General features: G+C 42.5%; 1 pseudogene across 1 annotated transcript in view; it reads left to right on the forward strand.

The window, feature by feature from the left end:
* The window catches only part of LOC144464370 (uncharacterized), a 529,688-nt pseudogene that overhangs the window by 170,329 nt on the left and 335,424 nt on the right, over positions 1-23,935 (forward strand). Inside the window, exon 6 of the transcript XR_013492097.1 lies at positions 8,687-8,696. The product of XR_013492097.1 is annotated as an uncharacterized LOC144464370 (transcript). The remainder of the gene's footprint in view (positions 1-8,686; positions 8,697-23,935) is intronic.

The following is a 23,935-nucleotide window of genomic DNA, read 5'->3' on the forward strand; positions in this document are numbered from 1 at the left end:
TATACTGTAAAACACATGGAAAGTAGCGGGGGAAAGTGAGGAAGAGTTACTCTAAGTTGGTGTAAAGTAGGACATAATTGTACGGGAGTTACGCTCTAAGACGCAGCCTAGTTATACTGTAAAACACATGGAAAGTAGCGGGGGAAAGTGAGCAAGAGTTACTCTAAGTTGGTGTAAAGTAGGACATAATTGTACGGGAGTTACGCTCTAAGACGCAGCCTAGTTATACTGTAAAACACATGGAAAGTAGCGGGGAAAAGTGAGCAAGAGTTACTCTAAGTTGGTGTAAAGTAGGACATAATTGTACGGGAGTTACGCTCTAAGACGCAGCCTAGTTATACTGTAAAACACGGGGGAAATAGTGGGGGAAGTGAGCAAGAGTTACTCTGTACTTCTGTGGAAGTTGGTGTAAAGTAGGACATAAGTCAGCGGGAGTTACGCGCTAAGAAGCAGCCTAATTATACTGTAAAACATGGGGGAAATGGGGCGGGGGGGTGAGCGAGAGTTACGCAGTACTTCTGTTAAATTAGGTGCAAAGTGAGCAGTAGGTACGCTCTAAGTGAGCGGTAGGTACGCTCTAAGTCGCGGGCTGTATTATGTAGTGTTACCAGAAGTTCTAACAAATGCAAATTTTATTACATTTTTTCCATAAGGAGACCAACAGTAGAATTCACCACATGACAAAAGCAGACAAGACCCACAATAGTTTGAGCACTGTCCTTGGTGCTGAAGATGTCCCCGAGCCTGTTACAGGCAGCAGTTATAACAAAATCACTTTAAGCACTGTCCTTGATGCTGAAGATGCAAAAACAAACAAATGTCTATACTCAAAAACTCACTACCTCTGACATGACGAACCAAGACAGTGTACATAGATAAAAAAACAACAACACCAGAAAAACAGAAGTCCTGCAAACCAACAGCAAGCGGTGATCACCATGGCCAAATAACGTCGCATATCTGTAATAAAGAAATAAAAACAAGTCAGCTGTTGGCAATTAACGCTGTTGCTACTGCAGCTACTATTAGGCTACTACTGTTATCCAAACTAAATTAAAGGAAGCAAAGATTGTTTAACCTATAATTCTGCATTATGTTGCCTTCTTTCCACAGCAAATAAATTATTTCCTTTTAACAAATGGCTCAGAGAAATGCCATCTAGCAAAGTTATCTCTATTTTAGCTTTTCATCATAGGTGGAACCTAGTTCTTGACAGGTGTCATCCCAACATCTGGGTGTTCATTCGCCATCTCAAGGATGAACAACGACGGACAGAAGTCGCAGTCAGAGCTGCTCAGCAAGGAGCACCCCGTCCAGCCCAAAAGACAAAAAGGAGGTACCTGGAGACCAGAATCAGTGGTTTGAAGTAGGACTACCAAAACGGGGTCCGCACGCTGGAGGAGTACTGGCGTGCAGTCTTGCATTCAATGCACAACTTTTTGTGACTTTTAGTCAGAGGTGAGTCAAGTCAAGTCAGCAAATTGGAGGACCTTTGACTCTCTTGACTAACATCCAAAAAAGACTTGATTTGACTTGAACTTGGTATTCATGACTTGGGACTTGAGACAGATTATAGATATTCCAAGGTATACAATATTCCATGCTTTGTTTTTCGGCTGGCTCATCAACAGGCTGCTGTGTCTGCGGTTGTGCTCCTATCCAGCTGCTCCTGGATGGCTGTGTCAGCCCTCTGCACTTCCTCCTGTGAACTCCTCCACAACCACAAAATATCCCTTGTAACTTGCTTCGACGTGCTTTGATTTGTTTTTTTCTTTTATTTCCTTTATTATTTCATGTTTACTTAGGGAATTCTGTTATTTATCACTGTCAAATGACGTAATTTTGTGCAAAGCAATAGGAAAAAGGGTAATTCAAATGATTGCCAAGTGACGGATTACCGGTCGCAATTCCATGTACGCTCAATGCGTGATGGGTTCGTGACTAGCTGCTGCGGTTGTTTTTCGCGAAACGCACCAAATAATGAGAGAGGAAATTATTGCTTATTGTAAATCGTGACTCAGTCGGTGCAACATTCATGAACAGTTTATCGCAGAGATGTTTTTGAAAAGCAAAGTTTGTGTTTTTCTGTTTTTTTATTTTTTTATTTTTATGTAGGCTACACAGCGTTCATGTGTGAGTAGCCAATATGTATATATTGTTTTAAAAATTGTGTGCTGTAAATAAACGAGCTGTTTATAATTATGTTCAAATGTTGGTCCATCCGACTGTTGTTTCTTACAAAATAAATATTTTGACACATTGAGAAAAAAAGTGATGCCTTATTATTTGTTGTAAGTTAGCCCATTTTGGACACCCTAACGTTATACAGGTGAGGTCATGACTCTGAAATGTAAAACTGTTTTAAATAGTTGCTCCACTCTTGAGCAAGCCAGTCTTGTTGATCCGTCCTGCTGCCCAGCGCTCACTTCTGTGCACGTTTCATTGAAGCCCAGTTGTCCGGATCTTTCAAAGTATAGCTTTCTAAGTTTTTTATTTATTTATTTATTTATTTATTTATTCTTTTATCTGTCAAAGTTCACTAGTGTGCTGGCTGGAGAGTGACGTCAGCCAGTGATTTTGCATATTACCCAGAGGGTGTTTCAGTGCATGTTGAAGGGTAGTTATAGCCCCTTTATGTCACCCACAAAATGACAATATAGTGATAAAAATTATATAAAAAAAAACCCTTTATTGTCAAGGAACTTTGCTGAACAAGGTTGCAAGGTGTTTTGAAAAATGGCAGATAAATTAGCACAGATAAAAACAACACAGACAACAAAATAATAGTAACCTATATAAGATAATATAATAATATAGCCTATTATATGAATAATTATATAAATTAATATGAGTGAAGGACGTCTGTGTTTCCTTGCTCAGCCTTGGCGGCTAATAGTCCAATCATTATATGACATGACCTCCCACAAATTGCAACAGAAACTCTTTCAACTGTTTTAGACTCATAATTATGTTAGTTATAACATATCAAAAGTCCTAAGAAATCCCAGTGGTGGAAAGTATTGAAAAATGCTAAGACAGGTGATGCCACAATCTCTCATTTTGGCCCATGTTAAAAATTTGATTTATGCATGTTTTTTTGTCTGATTTCCACATAAAAGGTTCAGTACTGTCCACAATCAACCAGAAACTGTATTGGATGCAGCATGTGGTCAGACTAACGGGTGGTCGGACTACTGGGTATGAAATCCGACAGGCGGAATAATGGCATTAAAATGGTCGGATTAATGGACATTCGACATTATGGGACTAAAACGATAAAGCTCGTCGTAGACCTGCATGGTCGTATTAACGGGTGGTCGGAGTTATGGATAGTCGGACCTATGGGAGGTTGGACCATTCTCGGAACCCATTGGCTGTATTCGGCGTCTGACTTCCAGCAGACAGCGACACAGCCTCTGGGGGCAGACCCCCGATTTTTTGGCATTCCAGTTTGATTTAGGAGGAGGAGGTGAATTTCCGTTTCTGACTTCTGTTTATAAGTAAATATGCTGAACCATTGCAATTCAGAGTTTGCAGTGATGCCAATTATGTTCCGCCTCGTTAGTTCACCGTACGGACCGTTCAACCTGGCAACAACTGCAGCCGGCTCAAACGTGATTGGTCAATATCGCACGGACAACAAACAGCCTACAACCGGAAACCAGGGCTCTTCCGCTCTTCTTCCGGAGGCAAGATCTCCGGGGTTTGCCTACAGACTCTACATTCACTCAATGTAGAATGTTTTGTTTGCAGTGTTGAGTCACTGGCGCTTGGATGGAAGTTGTCATTATTGTACAAGTGTTAACACATATTTTCAAGTTGATGGCCTTGAAAAGTTCACAAATATTAGACAACATATGTCAAACAATGTAATGTGGTATGACTGCAATGAAAAATTATTTTATTCTGTCTTATGTGAGATTGAAACACATCCAGGTGTAAATACTGAAAAGTAGCTTTCATATCCAGATTTTCTCACTCACTCACTAAATATAGCATAAAAGAAGATTTTTGTATTTTTTTTTTTTTTTTATTTCATTGAGGTTTTAAAGGTGCACTGTAGGCAAATTCGCACATTTGAAGCCCAAGCAGAAATAACTGCTTGACAGTAATTTTCAGAACTTTCTAATCCTTCAAGGTGACATTTGTAAACTGCTGAAGTGCTGCTGCAGAGAAAAGATGAGAAAGAGATTTTCATATGCTTCCTTTTTGTATCTTAAAGATTGTCTTTGTGACTATTTGAAAAAGATTCCAAGGTAATGAGTCCAGTTTTTTTCTCAATGTGCTCCCTCCTGATAATTTTCACTTGCTCTGATGTTTTAAATTTATTGCCTGAATGAAGATCCTCCCAAATGCTGGAATGAACAGCATTTCAGTTAATGTGGCTGGGATTGATATCTATGGTCTTGAGTCATCAGGAGACACAACAATGTACAGCTGTGTATCATCAGCATAACCATAGAAACTGATGCCGTGCCTCCTGATGATGTTTCCAAGTGGCAGTATGTAAAGATTAAAGAGTGTTGGACCAAAAATTTAACCTTGGGGGACCCCACAGTCCAATTTATAGCTTTTTGATGAACATTCATCCATTGCTAAATACTCTGTCAGAAAAATAAGATTTAAACCAATTAAAAAACAGTACCAGAGAAGCCAACCAGATTGTGAAGTGTAGCTAAATGAATTGAGTGGTTGCCTATATTTCCTCATCTAAATCATCAACGGTCAATCATCAAAGGTTCTGTGCTCGGACCAATTCTATTCACTATGCTTCCCTCAGGTAGCATCTATGGAGCTTTTTTCTTATCTTTATCAAGAGAGTGGTATATCAATTTGAGAACATTATTGATTTCACATTCAGATTTTGTAATATTGTCCCTCAAAATCCTGCCCTCGCTCTCAAATAGCCTCTGCTTGATCAGATCTTCTCTGTTTCTGCTCAAACTGTGTGCTCGCACTCAGATACAGTGTTGTTTGCACAGATTTCCTGCTTCAACTGCAGCTCTTCTCCTCGCACTCAAGCTGCTTTTGTGCGCTTGAGGAATTTCTGCTCTCAGATTTCTGCCTTGTGCTTGGTGTTTTTTTTGTGTAACAACCCTGTCAATATCCCCCAACCAACAGAACGCCAGGTTTATTGGTGACCAATGAAATGATCCCTGCCTCCTGGCTTTAGTTTTAGAGTGTCCCATCCGGGGAGGTACTCTTTAACCAGGTTAATTCACTGCCGCCCTCCATGGCTTTATTAAATGTTCTTCCCTTGCTTTCTTTACGACTTTTGGAAGTCGTACAGTCGTACTTACACATGTGCGCCTGTATTTTTTACTACAGTAGCCACATAGAATATATATATATATATATATATATGTATATATATATATATATATATAAATATATATACATATACAGTACAGGCCAAAAGTTTGGACACACCTTCTCATTCAATGCGTTTTCTTTATTTTCATGACTATTTACATTGTAGATTCTCACTGAAGGCATCAAAACTATGAATGAACACATGTGGAGTTATGTACTTAACAAAAAAAGGTGAAATAACTGAAAACATGTTCTATATTCTAGTTTCTTCAAAATAGCCACCCTTTGCTCTGATTACTGCTTTGCACACTCTTGGCATTCTCTCCATGAGCTTCAAGAGGTAGTCACCTGAAATGGTTTTCCAACAGTCTTGAAGGAGTTCCCAGAGGTGTTTAGCATTTGTTGGCCCCTTTGCCTTCACTCTGCGGTCCAGCTCACCCCAAACCATCTCGATTGGGTTCAGGTCCGGTGACTGTGGAGGCCAGGTCATCTGCCACAGCACTCCATCACTCTCCTTCTTGGTCAAATAGCCCTTACACAGCCTGGAGGTGTGTTTGGGGTCATTGTCCTGTTGAAAAATAAATGATCGTCCAACTAAACGCAAACCGGATGGGATGGCATGTCGCTGCAGGATGCTGTGGTAGCCATGCTGGTTCAGTGTGCCTTCAATTTTGAATAAATCCCCAACAGTGTCACCAGCAAAACACCCCCACACCATCACACCTCCTCCTCCATGCTTCACAGTGGGAACCAGGCATGTGGAATCCATCCGTTCACCTTTTCTGCATCTCACAAAGACACGGCGGTTGGAACCAAAGATCTCAAATTTGGACTCATCAGACCAAAGCACAGATTTCCACTGGTCTAATGTCCATTCCTTGTGTTTCTTGGCCCAAACAAATCTCTTCTGCTTGTTGCCTCTCCTTAGCAGTGGTTTCCTAGCAGCTATTTGACCATGAAGGCCTGATTCGCGCAGTCTCCTCTTAACAGTTGTTCTAGAGATGGGTCTGCTGCTAGAACTCTGTGTGGCATTCATCTGGTCTCTGATCTGAGCTGCTGTTAACTTGCGATTTCTGAGGCTGGTGACTCGGATGAACTTATCCTCAGAAGCAGAGGTGACTCTTGGTCTTCCTTTCCTGTGTCGGTCCTCATGTGTGCCAGTTTCGTTGTAGCGCTTGATGGTTTTTGCGACTCCACTTGGGGACACATTTAAAGTTTTTGCAATTTTCCGGACTGACTGACCTTCATTTCTTAAAGTAATGATAGCCACTCGTTTTTCTTTAGTTAGCTGATTGGTTCTTGCCATAATATGAATTTTAACAGTTGTCCAATAGGGCTGTCGGCTGTGTATTAACCTGACTTCTGCACAACACAACTGATGGTCCCAACCCCATTGATAAAGCAAGAAATTCCACTAATTAACCCTGATAAGGCACACCTGTGAAGTGGAAACCATTTCAGGTGACTACCTCTTGAAGCTCATGGAGAGAATGCCAAGAGTGTGCAAAGCAGTAATCAGAGCAAAGGGTGGCTATTTTGAAGAAACTAGAATATAAAACATGTTTTCAGTTATTTCACCTTTTTTTGTTAAGTACATAACTCCACATGTGTTCATTCATAGTTTTGATGCCTTCAGTGAGAATCTACAATGTAAATAGTCATGAAAATAAAGAAAACGCATTGAATGAGAAGGTGTGTCCAAACTTTTGGCCTGTACTGTATATATACATTGGAAACTGCTTATACACTGAACAAAAATATAAACACAACACTTTTGTTTTTGCTCCCATTTTTCATGAGCTGAACTCCAAGATCCAAAACTTTTTCTATATACACAAAAGACCATTTCCTCACAAATTTTGTTCACAAATCTGTCTAAATCTGTGTTAGTGAGCACTTCTCCTTTGCCGAGATAATCCATCCCACCTCACAGGTGTGCCATATCAAGATGCTGATTAGACAGCATGAATATTGCACAGGTGTGCCTTAGGCTGGCCACAATAAAAGGCCACTCTGAAATGTGCAGTTTTGCTTTATTAGGGGGGTCTGGGGGGTCAGAAAACCAGTCAGTATCAGGTGTGACCACCATTTGCCTCACGCAGTGCAAACATCTCCTTCGTATAGAGTTGATCAGGTTGTTGATTGTGGCCTGTGGAATGTTGGTCCACTCCTCTTCAATGGCTGTGCGAAGTTGCTGGATATTGGCAGGAACTGGAACACGCTGTCATATACGCTGATCCAGAGCATCCCAAACATGCTCAGTGGGTGACATATGCGGTGAGTATGCTGGCCATGCAAGAACTGGGATGTTTTCAGCTTCCAGGAATTGTGTACAGATCCTTGCAACATGGGGCTGTGCATTATCATGCTGCAACATGAGGTGATGGTCGTGGATGAATGGCACAACAATGGGCCTCAGGATCTCGTCACGGTATCTCTGTGCATTCAAAATGCCATCAATAAATGCACCTGTGTTCGTTGTCCATAACATACGCCTGCCCATACCATAACCCCACCGCCACCATGGGCCACTCGATTCACAACGTTGACATCAGCAAACTGCTCACCCACACGACGCCACACCTCTCCAACGTGCCAGACGCCACTGAATGTGAGCATTTGCCCACTCAAGTCGGTTACGACGACAAACTGCAGTCAGGTCGAGACCCCGATGAGGACGACGAGCATGCAGATGAGCTTCCCTGAGACGGTTTCTGACAGTTTGTGCAGAAATTCTTTGGTTATGCAAACCGATTGTTGCAGCAGCTGTCCGGGTGGCTGGTCTCAGATGATCTTGGAGGTGAACATGCTGGATGTGGAGGTCCTGCACTGGTGTGGTTACATGTGGTCGGCGGTTGTGAGGCCGGTTGGATGTACTGCCAAATTGTCTGAAACACCTTTGGAGACGGCTTATGGTAGAGAAATGAACATTCAATTCATGGGCAACAGCTCTGGTGGACATTCCTGCAGTCAGCATGCCAAATGCACGCTCCCTCAAAACTTGCGACATCTGTGGCATTGTGCTGTGTGATAAAACTGAACATTTCAGAGTGGCCTTTTATTGTGGCCAGCCTAAGGCACACCTGTGCAATATTCATGCTGTCTAATCAGCATCTTGATATGGCACACCTGTGAGGTGGGATGGATTATCTCGGCAAAGGAGAAGTGCTCACTAACACAGATTTAGACAGATTTGTGAACAAAATTTGTGAGGAAATGGTCTTATGTGTATATAGAAAATGTTTTAGATCTTTGAGTTCAGCTCATGAAAAATGGGAGCAAAAACAAAAGTGTTGCGTTTATATTTTTGTTCAGTGTATAATTTCCCATATCATTTGGCTTCAATGAGTGTAGCTGGTCCATCTGTGTTAAGCCAGGTCTCAGTTAAAAACATACAATCAATGTTATAATCTAACATCATGTCATTAATAATAAAAGTCTTGTTTAAATGAGTTCTGACATTTAAAAGTTCTATACTCAGGGTCACTGGTGAGGATATCTTGTGTGGTGGGTTAGCAGCTGGTGGTCTGTGTGTGTACTGAGATCTGAGGTGATTAGCAAGATTGTCCGTCCCGCTTTGATCTGTACAGTCACTAGATGTAGGGATGCATAAAAGGTTGTTAAAGTTTGCTCCACTGTGAGTCCACCTAAATCTAGGTTTAAGGGATTAAGGGGACTGAGAATTTATCAGATTAAATTTCAACAATGGTCTGTAAGGTCTATTTGTTACACACACTGGAATGTTGGCTATATTGCGGGAGGAATTCCAAGTCCAAAATTAATTGTTGGCCTATTACAAAGAGAAGTGTGACGACTAAATGAATTGTTGTTAGAGGGCCCTGGCTCCACATGATTAAGTATGAACAACTGTGTTTTCTCACAACATAATACAGACAAACAGCATGCACAAAATACACAGACATACATGCAGGAGGAGCATGTCTATAAATAAAGCTAGCTCATAGAGCCAGGGAGCAGTGGCATATGATTGGAGGGAACACGCACATGTAAAAGGTTACAAGCAGCCAGTGGCCCATTTGTCTTGTTTGGATACAAACTACTTGATTCCCCAAATGAGTGGTGAGGAATCCCGTGACATCAGTGCTTAATCACAGCCTGTTCACTATTATAAATCAGTTGAACTACTGACACCTGAACTTTATTCTGTGCACATTGTAAAGGCCACAGGCAAAGGCTCACACTATTAGCAGCAGGCTGATCCATTGTGTGTGCATTCAGGTCAGAAAGTAGGGTGTCGGGTGCTTGTTGCATGCATCTCCTGAGCTTTGTGAGTGCAGAAACAATAATTTGACAAGACAGGAAGAACATAAAGGATGAATGATATTATATATTTATATATAAAGGTTGAAAATTTTGAGTAAGTTGTAAAATAAATAAATAAAGGAAACACAGATATATGCAACTGTTGTTGGATTTGTCATCCATCTCCAAACATAGGTATTTCGTATTTTATTTCATATCATCACTGTTGGGGGGGAAAAACAGTATTAGGTATAATTATAAGTACCACATATTTTTTGCAATTCGTGTCATTTAGCAATCAAAATGTCAAACACTGCAAATTCCCAGACACTGATTCGTGCTCTGAAATTACCTTATTTGTGCTCTACACTAACTTAAAGGTGCCCGTGAAGTTTTCTTGTGCACAAAACAAAAGTCACTCAGTGTTTCTCAGCCTCTTAACACTGCATTAGATGGTGGTGACACCTAAAATTACATGCCAGCACCACAAAAACAATGGCTAAGTAAAGTCAATTAGGACCCTTTGTCGTGGAGGACACACAAATTACCTGGTTCAGCAATGTCACGCAATGAACACTGGTTAATCTTACATCCTCACAGTTTAAAGAGTGATAAGGAAGAGAAAAAGGATGGGATGATGGATGGTTCAAACAAACAGAGGACTTTCAAATAGAGACTGCTGTTTGTGTTGCTGGGGTAACCCAAAGTGACAGTTGACTGATTTTAACTTTACATACCTACGTCAAGTTATTTACATGATACTACGTGATGTACTGTCTTGTTATGACCTAATACATCCCGTATTTAACAAAGAATCATTTCATTCAGATACCTGGGGCCTGTTGTTCGAAACCTAGATAAGGGATTAAGCCGGGATATGTTGGTTATCCTGGCTTAACTTAGCGTTGATTCGGTTGTTCAAAAGCAGAGGCACATATGTTGCCATGGATATTTATTCTGTGCACTTAGCCTGGTCCCGACCAGGCTAACAACCAGGCTTAGTTTAGCCTGGTGCTTTATCTGTCCAGTCAGCTGTCACTGCAATCGGAAATCAGTGTGTTTTACCATCATTTCATGTTCTTATGTATGTATTTGCCTCATTTTTGAACAAAATACATTAAGCCTACAATAATAAAAAAAAAACATTTAACATTTAAAACATTATTTTTGTCATAGCCCAAACATACTTTGACATGCACATATCCTTACCAATAAAAGGATTAATTGTTGGAATAAACATACAAGTAGGTGTATTTGGCATTAACACAATTAGTGGTTATTAGATATCATAACTGTATGACATTCCCAAATTATATTCCCAGTTAAGTGGACCAATAACTCCAGTGTACTTTACATCAGTGAATGAAAACATGAAGATGAAACCACAACATTCTTGACCTCATTTTATTTAAATGAAAAATACTAAAATCAGTCACTGTCTGCTTTGAGCTGTGGAGAGAAAGAGAGAAATAACATTGATTAATACATTGCGTCATGCTTACAATGTGCATTAAAATCACTTACTTCTTTCTCTAGTTTCTTAATTTCTAAGTCCAATTTCCTTAAGGTTTTTCTTTTAATTTGTCAATTTGTATTACACTGCAAGACGATCCAAAGTCAGACAGTCCACATAACACCAATGGTTGATTAGTGAATGAATAAAATGATTGATTCCATGTACAGTATACTGGAATAATGTACCTTGTATGAAGAGGGCGGTTTCCCCCCCTCCGTCCTCCATCATCAGCTTGCTCGGTTCTGATCCAGGGTGAGCTCTTCTGCTGGTGTGAAATCAGCAGTTGCTTAACTTCCACTGCTCACCTTTAAGGTGAAGTGTACAACTGTTAATTTGTGGACGGAACTTTAATTGTAATTATGACAGATTCATTTGCGCTGCAAGTGTATATTTTTAGATGACTTATGCATTCAGTCGGTCCGCAATTGTTTGCCACGCACTCTCTCTGCTTTATTATCGCTGCAGTGTTTCCTTTCTTCGTGATTATATGTTTTACCTCTTCATAAGTGTCCATGATGAGACGCTGCTCACTGGGTGAGAAGTATGTGGCACGTGCCCTCTCCATTGCTGCATCGGTGAATCTGTGATCGATCTCGGGGTCTATTTAAGAAAGCCATGGACGCGCACTCACCTGAATAAGTTACACCTGGCTTGACAAAGCCGCGCCTCCTCAGCCTGGCTTGGTGTTCGAACAACCAGTTAAGCCAGGATGGACTTAGGGGAATTTGTCCAGCCTCGCTTTTCCACTTATCCTGGATTGGTTAATTCTACTTTCGAACAACAGGCCCCTGGAAGTTAACTTGATCACCAGGCACTCTGTGGTGTAGTGTGTGTGTGTGTGTGTGTGTGTGTGTGTGTGTGTGTGTGTGTGTGTGTGTTGGATGTGGACATTACAGCAGGTTTGGGGGATGACACGGTTCATCTAAAAATAGTATTTCTGCCATTGCAAAGATAAACCTCTCATGTTTCACTGGAATTAACTTACATGCTTGTCAGATGAAACATATAGCAAATGGAGCTCAGCTCTTCGAAGTGACCTTTGACCTTTTCCTTGCCTACAGTATGTCTTTAGACAAACTCACATCTCCAGTAGTATAACAGTGAGATAGTTTGCCAGATCTGGATGTGTTGGGGATATTAACAGTCATTCTTCAGAAACAGTTCAGTGAATCAAAATATTTCAATGAATTAAAAAAATGTGATGCAATAATTGTAGTGCTAGTGTTTAACTGTAGGTCTGTGTTTTGTTGTTTTCTTTGACAGTTTTCATTGTGATATTTTTAATACATCTTTTGTTTTAATTTGTAGAAAGATATTTGCACCAACATTAACTTAACGGATTGTATTATTAATAGACGAATGCACTGGCAAACACCACAGTGCATTGGTAATGTAAAGGGTGGGAAAACTCTGACCCTCTCCTCGACGAGTCAGGAAACAACTCAAAAAAAAAGGTTTGTTGTCATGGTGCGCCTTGGTAGCTCAGTGATTACTGTGTATGCGAAATGATGCAATGTCAAAGATTTGATTATGGCTTCAGATCCTTTGTAGCATGTCATGACCCTCTATCTCCCTCTCTCTCTTCTATTTCTACACTGTCTTCTGTCAAATAAAGTTAAAAATGTTAATAATTATTTAAAAAAAGTAAAAAGTACTCATATTAAATACTGTGATCTTTTTTTTTCTTAAGATTCTTTTAAGGACATTTCCAATTTATTAGGAATTGTTGGCAGATTGGATGCTTTTTCTGCCCAAATTTGCCACTTTTTTATTTAATTTGGCATCTAAAAATGTTTTTGGGCAGCCTGTATTACTTTTGGCTACTTTTTGTACAATGTGCTACATGCTAATGGTTTGGCCCCTCCTCTCCTCTTATTAGCATGATTGACACTGACAAGATACTAGTATCTGTATTCCTGACAACTGATGAAGAGCAAAAACTAATGACAGTTACAACTGAGCTGAAAAGATTTTTATTTTCAAATTATTGAGAAAAGCTTTGTAGAAGCCAGCCTATTACATCTGTACCAATCAGTGGAGAACCTCAATATAATGTCTTCACTTATATGACTGACCCTCTGACTCTCAACTAAGTCTGAGACTACTGTAGTTGAGATTTGGCGTTCACCCAAATCTATACTAATAAATGGTAAATGGTCTGCACTCATATAACGCCTTTCTAGTGTTCTGACCACTCAAAGCGCTTCAACACTACATGTCACATTCACCCATTCAAACACACATTCACACACTGGTGACCAAGGCTACCATACAAGGTGCAGCCTGCTACCCAGTAACCATTCACTCACACTCACACACCAGTGGAACAGCCATCAGCTGCAATTTGGGGTTCTGGAGCCGGGGATCAAACCACCGATCTTCTGATTAGTGGACAACCCGCTTTACATCTCAGCCTCTAAGTCACAGCCACCCCACATATTAAAGAAGATGACTGGAGGGGTAGTTTTGGACAAAAAGCTTTGTTAGTTTCTTCCACATAAATTCTGCCACAGAAGGTAGGAGACTTTGATGGGCTATTTTTTTTTCTCCCAAGAACCACAGTAAGTTAAGGCCCTGTCACCCCAAGCTGAGAGCCAGCCATTGGTCAATGTTGAGCCAGTGGTACAGGCAATAAAACAATATTTAAGTCAGAACTGTCCCAGCCATGTAATTATTTTTTGCTAATTGTATGTTTTGCGCACTGATAAGTTATAATAATAGTCCAAATCTCTGTTTATTTTTTTTTTTTTAAAAGCTTTAATGACAAGCCCTGATTGTGTTGTTTTTGTTTAAACAACAGTGGCACAATCACATTGGTCAAGAGGACAACAGACTTTTGGAAACATGCTAAGACCCAGGGCTGTAGCCAGGGTTTAGAAATTAGTGAGGTCCAGAATTTGAAAAGGAAGGGGAGGATTTGGCCCAGCTGCAGAAAATGTTCACATTATTTGACTAAAAAAATATATGCATTTTAACATCAGTTTTGACCACTCTAGCTCATAGCTACTTTATAGTAGGCTGTACATAATCCTATGCAATGAGGTGATAGTTTTGTTTTTTTTATGGCAGGCTAGTTTGTACTAGTAGGTTTAGTACAACAATAATGCTCTTTTGAGAGAGTGAGGAGGGAGAGATTTTCTATTGTAAGGACCCTAGAAACCCATTTTCACTGAGACATATTGAGGTGAGAGGTAAAGAGACCCTTTTAACCAGTTTTAGCAAAATTCATACCAAAATGACCAAAAAGCCTCTAGAGGGGTCTGGAGGCATGCTCCTCTGGGAGAAAATTTTGTATAGATTTGATTTAAAGGCATCAATCTGGTGAATTCTCAGAGCCAAGTTATGATGGCAGAATATGCCTAGATTTCAACATGTTTGTGCTTTTTATGTGTGAAAAATGTTTTAAAGATTAGTGGTTAAACATTTCAGTCATGAAAAGAAAAATGACTAACGTACTGATCTGCCTCTGGAGGGCCAGTGTTTCCCCTATATGCAACTATATGACCGCCGCTGCTGATTTTTTTTTTTTTTCCATCTTAGCTCTGGACGCATCATATCCAGGCCTATAGAACAGGTCTTTATGTTATTTAGCTTATTTACATGACGGCATGTCATTTCTGTCTCTACGTGGTCGCACATTTACAATTCTCCTCTGCTCTCTGTATTGCGCACAGCAGAGTTTTGCCCCGATACCCACACACACACACACACACACACAGGTGAGCACGCGGCTCGGGCCGCATTTTCCTGACCCAACCACGTAAATAACAAAGCCAAAGAATTCTCAGTAGGCGCTCCAGCCGGTGCGCTGCAGAGTGACCACTATGTAAAGTTGGCTTCAAGGCTCAGCACTGTTCCTAGGGCGTTGGCTCAGACCCGATGAGAAAATGCCGACGTACACATCAGATACATTATTTAATAATGGACATTTTCTCAAGTCTCCTCCGAGAACCATCACCTTATCGTGGTGGAGGAGTTTGAGTGCCCTAATGACCCTAGGAGCTGTGCTGTCAGGGGCATTTCGCCCCTGGTAGGGTTTCCCATGGCAGATTGGTTCTGGGCGAAGGGTCAGACGAAGAACGGTTCAGAAGACCCTTCATGATGGAAGATAACAAGAGTTGGTGTACCCGGCCCGGAGGGTTACCGGGGCCCCGCCCTGGAGCCAGGCCTGGGGTTGGGGCCCGTGGGCGAGCGCCTGGTGGCCGGGCCTTCGCCCATGGGGTCCGGCCGGGCCCAGCCCGAACCAGCTACATGGGCTCGTCCCCCTGCAGGCCCACCACCCGCAGAGGGATCCAGAAGGGTTCGGTGCAGTGTGGATCGGGCAGCAGACCAAGGCGGGGGCCTTGGCGGTCCGATCCTCGGCTACGGAAGTTGGCTCTTGGGACATGGAATGTCACCTCTCTGGTGGGGAAGGAGCCGGAGCTTGTGGAAGAGGTTGAGCGCTACCGGCTAGATATAGTTGGCCTCACCTCGACACATAGTTCCGGCTATGTAGTTCCGGTCCTTGAGAGGGGTTGGATTCTCTCCTTTGCTGGAGTTGCTCCGGGTGAGAGGCGGGGCTTTCTGATAGCCCCCAGACTCTCTGCCTGTATGTTGGGGTTTACCCCAGTGGATGAAAGGGTTGTGTCCCTGCGCCTTCGGGTCGGGGAACGGGTCCTGACTGTTGTCTGCGCTTATGCGCCGAACAGCAGTTCAGAGTACCCGCCCTTTTTGGAGTCCCTGGGACGGGTGCTGGACAGTGCCCCGACCGGGGACTCCATTGTTCTGCTGGGGGACTTCAACGCTCACGTGGGCAATGACAGCAGGACCTGGAGGGGCGTGATTGGGAGGAACGGCCTGCCCGATCTGAACCCGAGTGGTGTGCAGTTATTGGACTTCTGTGCAGGTCGCAGTTTGGCCATAACTAACACCATGTTCGAGCATAAGGATGTCCATCGGTGCACGTGGCACCAGGACAGCCTAGGTCGCAGGTCAATGATTGACTTTGTAGTCGTGTCATTTGACCTGCGACCATATGTTCTGGACACTCGGGTGAAGAGAGGAGCAGAGCTGTCAGCTGATCACCACCTGGTGGTGAGTTGGATCAGGTGGCAGGGGAGGACACCGCGCAGACTTGGCAGGCCCAAATGAGCAGTGAGGGTCTGCTGGGAATGCCTGGCGGAAGAACCTGTCAAGATGATCTTCAACTCCCACCTCCGGGAGAGCTTCGACCGCGTCCCGAGGGCGGAGGGGGGCACTGAGTCCGAATGGGCCTTGTTCCGCTCTGCCATTGTCGAGGCGGCTGTTGCGAGCTGTGGCTGCAAGGCCGCGGAGGCCAGTCGCGGCGGTAACCGTCAGGCTGAAGAAGGAGGCCTACAGGGCATGGTTGGTCTGTGGGTCTCCAGAAGCAGCTGACGGGTACCGGCGGGCCAAGCGGAGCGCAGCAGCGGCAGTCGTGGAGGCAAAAACTCGGGCGTGGGAGGAGTTCGGTGAGGCCATGGAGAAAGACTATCGATCGGCTCCAAAGAGGTTCTGGCAAACCGTCCGGCGCCTCGGGGGGGAAGGCGGCAACTTGCTCACACTGTTTACAGTGGGGGCGGGGAGCTGCTGACGTCAACTGGGGACATTGTCGGGCGGTGGAAGGAATACTTTGAGGAGCTCCTCAATCCCACCAGCATGTATTCCAGTGAGGAAACAGAGCCGGGGGTCTTGGGGGCGGGTCGTCCAATTTCGGGGGCAGGAGTCACCGAGGTAGTGAAGGAACTGCGCGGCGGCGGGACCCCGGGGGTGGACGAGATTCGCCCTGGATATCTCAAGGCTCTTGATGTTGTAGGGCTGTCCTGGCTGACACGCCTCTGCAACATTGCATGGACATCGGGGGCAGTGTCTCTGGAGTGGCAGACCGGGGTGGTGGTCCCCATCTTCAAGAAAGGGGACCAGAGGGTGTGTTCCAACTATAGGGGGATCACACTCCTCAGCCTACCCGGTAAGGTCTACGCCAGGGTGCTGGAGAAGAGGGTCCAGTCGATAGTTGAACCTCGGATTGAGGAGGAGCAATGTGGTTTTCATCCTGGACGCGGAACCGTGGACCAGCTCTTTACCCTCGCCAGGGTGCTGGAGGGGGCATGGGAGTTCGCCCAACCAATCCACATGTGTTTTGTGGATTTGGAGAAGGCTTACGACCGTGTCCCCAGGGGCATCCTGTGGGGGGTGCTCCAGGAGTATGGGGTTGGTGGCCCTTTGCTAAGGGCCATCCAGTCCCTGTACCGAAGGAGCACGAGTCTGGTTCGCGTGGCTGGCAGTAAGTCGGACCTGTTCCCGGTGAGGGTTGGACTCCGCCAGGGCTGCCCTTTGTCACTGGTTCTGTTCATAACTTTCATGGACAGAATTTCTAGGCGCAGCCGAGGGGTGGAGGGTGTCAGGTTTGGTGACAGGAGGATCTCGTCCCTGCTATTTGCGGATGACATGGTCCTCCTAGCTCCATCGAACAGTGACCTCCAGCTCTCACTGGGACGGTTCGCAGCCGAGTGTGAAGCGGCTGGGATGAGAATCAGCACCTCCAAGTCTGAGGCCATGGTCCTCAGCCGGAAAAGGGTGGATTGCCCACTCCAGGTCGGGGGGGAGGTCCTGCCTCAGGTGGAGGAGTTTAAGTACCTCGGGATCTTGTTCACGAGTGAGGGTAGGATGGAGCGGGAGATTGACAGGCGGATTGGGGCGGCGTCAGCAGTGATGCGGACGCTTAACCGGTCCGTTGTGGTGAAAAGGGAGCTTAGCCAGAAAGCGAAGCTCTCGATTTACCGGTCGAACTACGTTCCAACCCTCACCTATGGTCATGAGCTCTGGGTAGTGACCGAAAGAACGAGATCGCGAGTACAAGCGGCCGAAATGAGTTTCCTCCGCAGGGTGGCTGGGCTCAGCCTTAGAGATACGGTGAGGAGCTCGGACATCCGGGAGGGACTCGGAGTAGAGCCGCTGCTCCTCCACATCAAGAGGAGTCAGTTGAGGTGGTTCGGGCATCTGGTAAGGATGCCTCCCGGACGCCTCCCTTGGGAGGTATTCCGGGCATGTCCAACCGGGAGGAGACCTCGGGGCCGACCCAGGACACGCTGGAGGGATTACATCGCCCAGCTGGCCTGGGAGCGCCTCGGGGTTCCCTCGGAAGAGCTGACGGAGGTGGCTGGGGAGAGGAGTGTCTGGGCTTCTTTGCTGAGGCTGCTGCCCCCGCGACCCGGACCCGGATAAGTGGAAGACGACGAGACGAGACGAGACGAGACGAGACGAGATTTTCTCAAGTTAACATTTTTCTTAGTTTGGTAAGATCATCAGTATATCATATCATTGACTTTTTATCATGTTAATATAGCATAATGTTGGTGTTCATGTAGTGGTATCATTACATCCGAAGTGATGATAGCACTGCAGTCACCGAAGAAACTCATCTCTAAAAAGCAATATGAGTAGGCAAAAACACAACCAAGAGATCCAGATATTTAGAAGAGTAAATGAAGGTGAAAATAATTACTCAGACTGTCTACTGTAGCCTTAACATCCACCACAGACTACAGACCAACCTCCTGCTTGAACTTGACTTGTACTTGTAATTAGCACACACATACAGGCTTTTTAGATGCCAGAATACCTGCTGAAAATAGGTGACTCCTTTCCCAGTGGACAAAAGCTGCAGGGCTGGGTAATATGGAGAAGATAAAATATCACATAATTTGATCAAATACCTCAATATTGACATTGTGTTGATATTGTGGGGTTGACTGTTGGTGCATTCACAAAAATATTGAGATTTCTGATAAATAATCATCAGTAATAAGGATACAACGACAAAGTGGATAAAGGCAAATAATAGAATAGCTACAACAGTAAGATGATTTCTCGAGTCATATCACAATATTGATATAATATTGCCCAGCCCTACTCTGCAGTAGACCATTGCCTTTCTCTGAATGTCACATTCAGAGTCATAAACGCACCAGAAAACAGGCTAATTAACAGTAGACAGCAGCACAGAGGCCAGTGTAAATGTTACTGTGGGTACTCTTTTTTTATTTTAGTTATTGTGTCTCTCCGTCAAACTTGGTGCCAACTAATTTGGAATGCTTTTCGCACACTGTTTGAGCGAAGATGGACAGAATTTGTGGCGACACATCATTGCATTGTGCTGGAAAATGGGTGATAATTAGCCTGTCCTCCCAGGTGCTCAGGAATAAATGCTGATTGAAACATTTCCCACTAAAGACAAAAGACAAATGTTAGTGGGTGTTGGTGGGTTTTTTTGTCCAGTGGAAAAGAGTCTCTACTGTACTCGTTTTAGCTGTGTGCACGCAGCAGGGCAGTAGTCACCATATACAATGAGGGGGACACGTCCCCACCAATGTTCAGATATGCCCAAAATGTCCCCCCCAATATATAACTGAAACTGAAACAGAAAAAAAGTTGTTTTTTTTCATTGCTATTCTACGATAGGCAACCACATACCACCATCCAAAATAATGTAATCATCATAATTATAACTAAACATACCAAATCCCTGTTATTATTACTATCGGTTCAAGTATTGCAGTTCTGCGTGTGGTTTGTCCATGTGGAGTTGCCATAGCAGAATGCCAAGGCTGGTTGCCATGGTTGCCATCATCGACTGCTGTATGGGTAACGTTCCAGACAGGCAATGTAAATTTGTCTCTCTATTCATTACTGAATAAAAGTGGAAAATGAGAAGGTAATATGAGCATTACGTAGGCTATATTGTAACTGTTTATTGTGATTTTGCAAAATGATATGACATTTTGATGTCCTGAATGGTTATTGTTTTGCAGTGTTGCACCAAATGTAACCACATTATAACAGCTAGCTGGCTAGCTAGCTAACTAGCTAGCTAACAACAAGCCTGGCCTGTGTGAAGTTTGAACTTGGAAGTGTCTCTCATAACGTTAGTGCTGCATGTTTAATTTCACAGTGAGTCGTCATGAGCAAGAGGAAGGGTGGCAGAGACATTCGACTTTTTTTTGGCCAGTCTCAGAAAAGAAGCAAAGTAAGTTAAGAGCAGTGAGAAAATGAGTAGTGTTACCCAATCAGTCTGATTATAGAAGTAACATTAGTTATACAGTACGGTAGTGTTAGTACAAAAAAAGAGTCAGTGTTTCTTGATATAAGAATTATTGTCATTCAGATCAGAAATGGTCTGTAGGCTAGCTGAGCAAGAGACACCACTTGTTATCTGATAATATTTCTTCCATGTTCACTTTGGTGTGTTCAGAATAAAGAGAGTGAGGCAGAGGGAGAGAGAGAACATTTGGAGGATGAAAGCACAGGGAGAGTGTGTCAATGTGGTGGTGACATGGAGGTGAGTGAAAATTGAGAGAGAAGCAAATATTGATGGTTAAGATCCAATAATGACATTACAGCAGTTGTTAATGTACAGACTCCTGTTGGCCCCCATGTGTACGATGTGTATCAATACGCTTTCTTGTCAACAGTTTGCTGATAAGATTTTCATTTTTCATTCAAAAAAAAAAAGAAACGTGTTAGTGAATTTGTACATATTTTACTTTAGAATTTCAATGGCAGGAAGTAAGGGTGTGTGTGTTTGGGGGGGTGGGGGGGCATGCAGATTCGGTCCCCTCAATGTTGACTCCATGGCTACAGCCTTGGCACACAGTATTCCTATGGAAAGAGGGACCATAAATAACACTTAAGGTACGGTCCCTATTGTTGTCATAATGCTAAATTTTGACCTTTTTTTTAAGATTTCTTTTTTGCCTTTCTTGGAAAGCAGTGTTGATTTATTTTATGAACATTATAAAGACATTATTTTTGTCAACGACCATTTTTCCATGCTGAAAACAAGATGACAAAGAGCTAAAAAAAATAGATGTTGATAATAAAACCAAAGATGAAATCTATGTTTCATTTTTGTTGACGACATGTTATGAAAATGTAAGTGGTGGACTATCGGACATTGAGAGCCTAGAACAGCCTTGCTCGTAATTATCTTCAAATGCCAAGTGACAGGCTGGCAAACTCTAGTAAAAAGTCTGCACTAGGGTGTTTCACTAGCTGCTGAGAATGTTTCGCTAATTGCTGAATGGCAGACCTTGGAGAGGTCTTGGTGTCTGTCAGTGAGGTGCTTGGCAAAGTTTGAAGTGCTTCCTCCCTTGCACAACAGTTTTAAGTAACGTTACTCCCACATTTTGTTAACCATACAGGTAGTATATCTAAAGAGAACAAACTCTTGTTGTTGACATGGGGAGGCAGACACACCGTTTCTCTCTCTCCACTGAAGTGGAGGCTCACGCTGTATCAAAGGGAATGAATCACAGACTGTATAAAATGACAGATGTAGCCACCATGAGGTCGCCCATTGGTTTGTCGAGTCACGTTCTGACACCTCAAGTTCGCCATCTTGTTTTTTTCTTGGAGCCAGATGAGACCAAATTTAGAAAAGAGGGAGGAGCTGTGGAGGAGCAAGGGGTGGATCTGAGCCATATACTTTGTGACATCCTGTCACTGCTTTAATTATGCATGACTTTAACCCTAATAAAATTCAAACAGGTGAGTTATATAAAAATTTACTCCCAAAGTGAATTTGTGAATCCTAGGATGGCAAAGGAATGGCCCACCTGACTCTGCCTCTGATTGGCTTATCCTGACATTCTTACCCTAATCAACCCCACTCCTCTTACCTACACCTAACCAATCTGATGTAGGCAACACGTATCAGCCAATCATGAGAAGAGTAGGGTTGGTCATTCCGTCGCTATCCTAGGATTCGCTAATTTGCCCTCCATGAATGTTGAAATTAGCTATACACACTGAAAGTGTTTTTAGTACCAGGCTGTAAACATGTTTATTTCTGCTTTACAGTTGGGCATTTTAATATGGACATATTTTAAAGCCAGGCTCAAGTGATCATTAAAGAAGCAGTTTTTGGCACTGAATGTTTGCGTAGTCTACTTTACTTTTAAGCCTCGGAAGTTGCCATTCTACTTTGCTGGTACTGCCACCACTGATCACTAACACTGGAGATACATTTTACCTCCAGCAAGTACAGATCATTGGGAAATTCCAAACAGATTTTAACACAAAAATTATCAAACATTTTGGTATATCAACACTATTGCTCACTTTCAGTTTTACCTCCAAATAAAGTGGTTAAGATCATCTAGGTAATAGTTTGGTTTGTTAAACCCTTTGAAATGTGCAATAGAAATGGTCCGTCACTGCCTACATTGGTATTTTTGCGTATTGTGATGTCATTAGCTGGATAGCTTTTAATGCTTCATGTCCCTAAAACAACCTGAGCTTAAAGGTTATGTAAGTAAATAAACCACAATGACTGCAAAAAGTATTGAAATTGGGTTATAAATAATAGAATACATAATTTGATTTTTTAATTAATTTTTTTATCAGCTGTTACAAAATAATAACACAAAAAATGATAAACCAAAAGATTTTTTACATGTAGAAATATAAACAAAATATTTCTTAATATTCCATAAGTTATATGAACTATGTACATTATTTTCTACATGGTTTTGCTTCACATGCAGTGTGGTGCAAAGATGTCATTATGAGCTTCCTGCCGCAAAAGAATGAATATTCTAACCATTGTTAAATTTATATATTTATTCAACATATAATGCACATAACTGTACATATTTCTTATGTTTATTCTTGTTTTTATTCTATTGATGTATATATTGTAGTGAACATTATAGTATAATACAATACCCAATACCCAATTATAGACTGAGCACAGTAAACATATTTTTATTCCTAATTTACTTAAACATTGTAGCATAATGTACGTTTTTATTTTCCTTTTAATTTTATTGTATGACTGTAAATGTACATATTTCTATTTCATACTCTCATTCTTACTTCTTAAAATTCTCTATTCTCTACATCGGAGCAACTGTAACAAATCAGAATTTCCCTGGGAGATCAATAAAGTATTGCTGATTCTGATTCATATTATGATTATGTTTTTTATTTTAGATCAATATGTGTATATACAGGATTAACCCATTATGCAAACAGCAATCTCCTGTGGCCATCACGAGGAATTACCCGCATAATAAGACAATACTTATATTATCCTGTGGCCATCTACATGAGGTCAGTTTTTAAAGGATTAAAACTTATCTGACTGTTTGTGGTTTTGCCCTGTTGGAATCTGTTATCCAAATGTCATTGTGTTCCGAGATCTCAACAGATAATTTGTTACAATGCTATTGTAATCAATAGAAATGATGATCAACAAACACAAAAATGAGATTCACATTGTACATATCTGAATTATTCTTTGAAACCTACACCAATTTACATGTAATGATGTATAGAGAGTTGTAGGTTCCCTCCATGGTCAGGTAAATTCAAGTTGACATCAAAAGTATGCGGCATATAAATGGGAAGGGAAAAAGAAAATGGTTTTACCCTGGACAATAAACTTAACTTAAATCATGCACATTCTCATTGGCATGATGATTTTGTCTCACACTGACAGGTGTTAGACAGACCATGTGGTACAGGATATGGTACATTCATGGTATCTACAGCTTTTCTAGCGAAAATTTTAGTCTCCACTTTGTGTGTTTTGGGGCAGCAAATCTGGGACAGATTTTACACTGAATGTGTGGGTGGAACGATGAGAGAAAATGTGTTTCTGTGCGTGCATGTGTGTGTGTGTGTGTGTGTGTGTGTGTGTGTGCGCATGTATGTTAGTTCCATGTTAGTTCCTTGCACAGCCGGGTAGCGGGGATGATGGGGCCCACACACGATGGAGCTCCTCAATTATTCTGGTTATGTGTACTCTACAAAGACTTCATCACACAGTGTTTCAGGGAAGTTTTC

The sequence above is a fragment of the Epinephelus lanceolatus genome, chromosome 9 (assembly GCF_041903045.1).
Source record: "Epinephelus lanceolatus isolate andai-2023 chromosome 9, ASM4190304v1, whole genome shotgun sequence".
NCBI lineage: Eukaryota > Metazoa > Chordata > Actinopteri > Perciformes > Serranidae > Epinephelus > Epinephelus lanceolatus.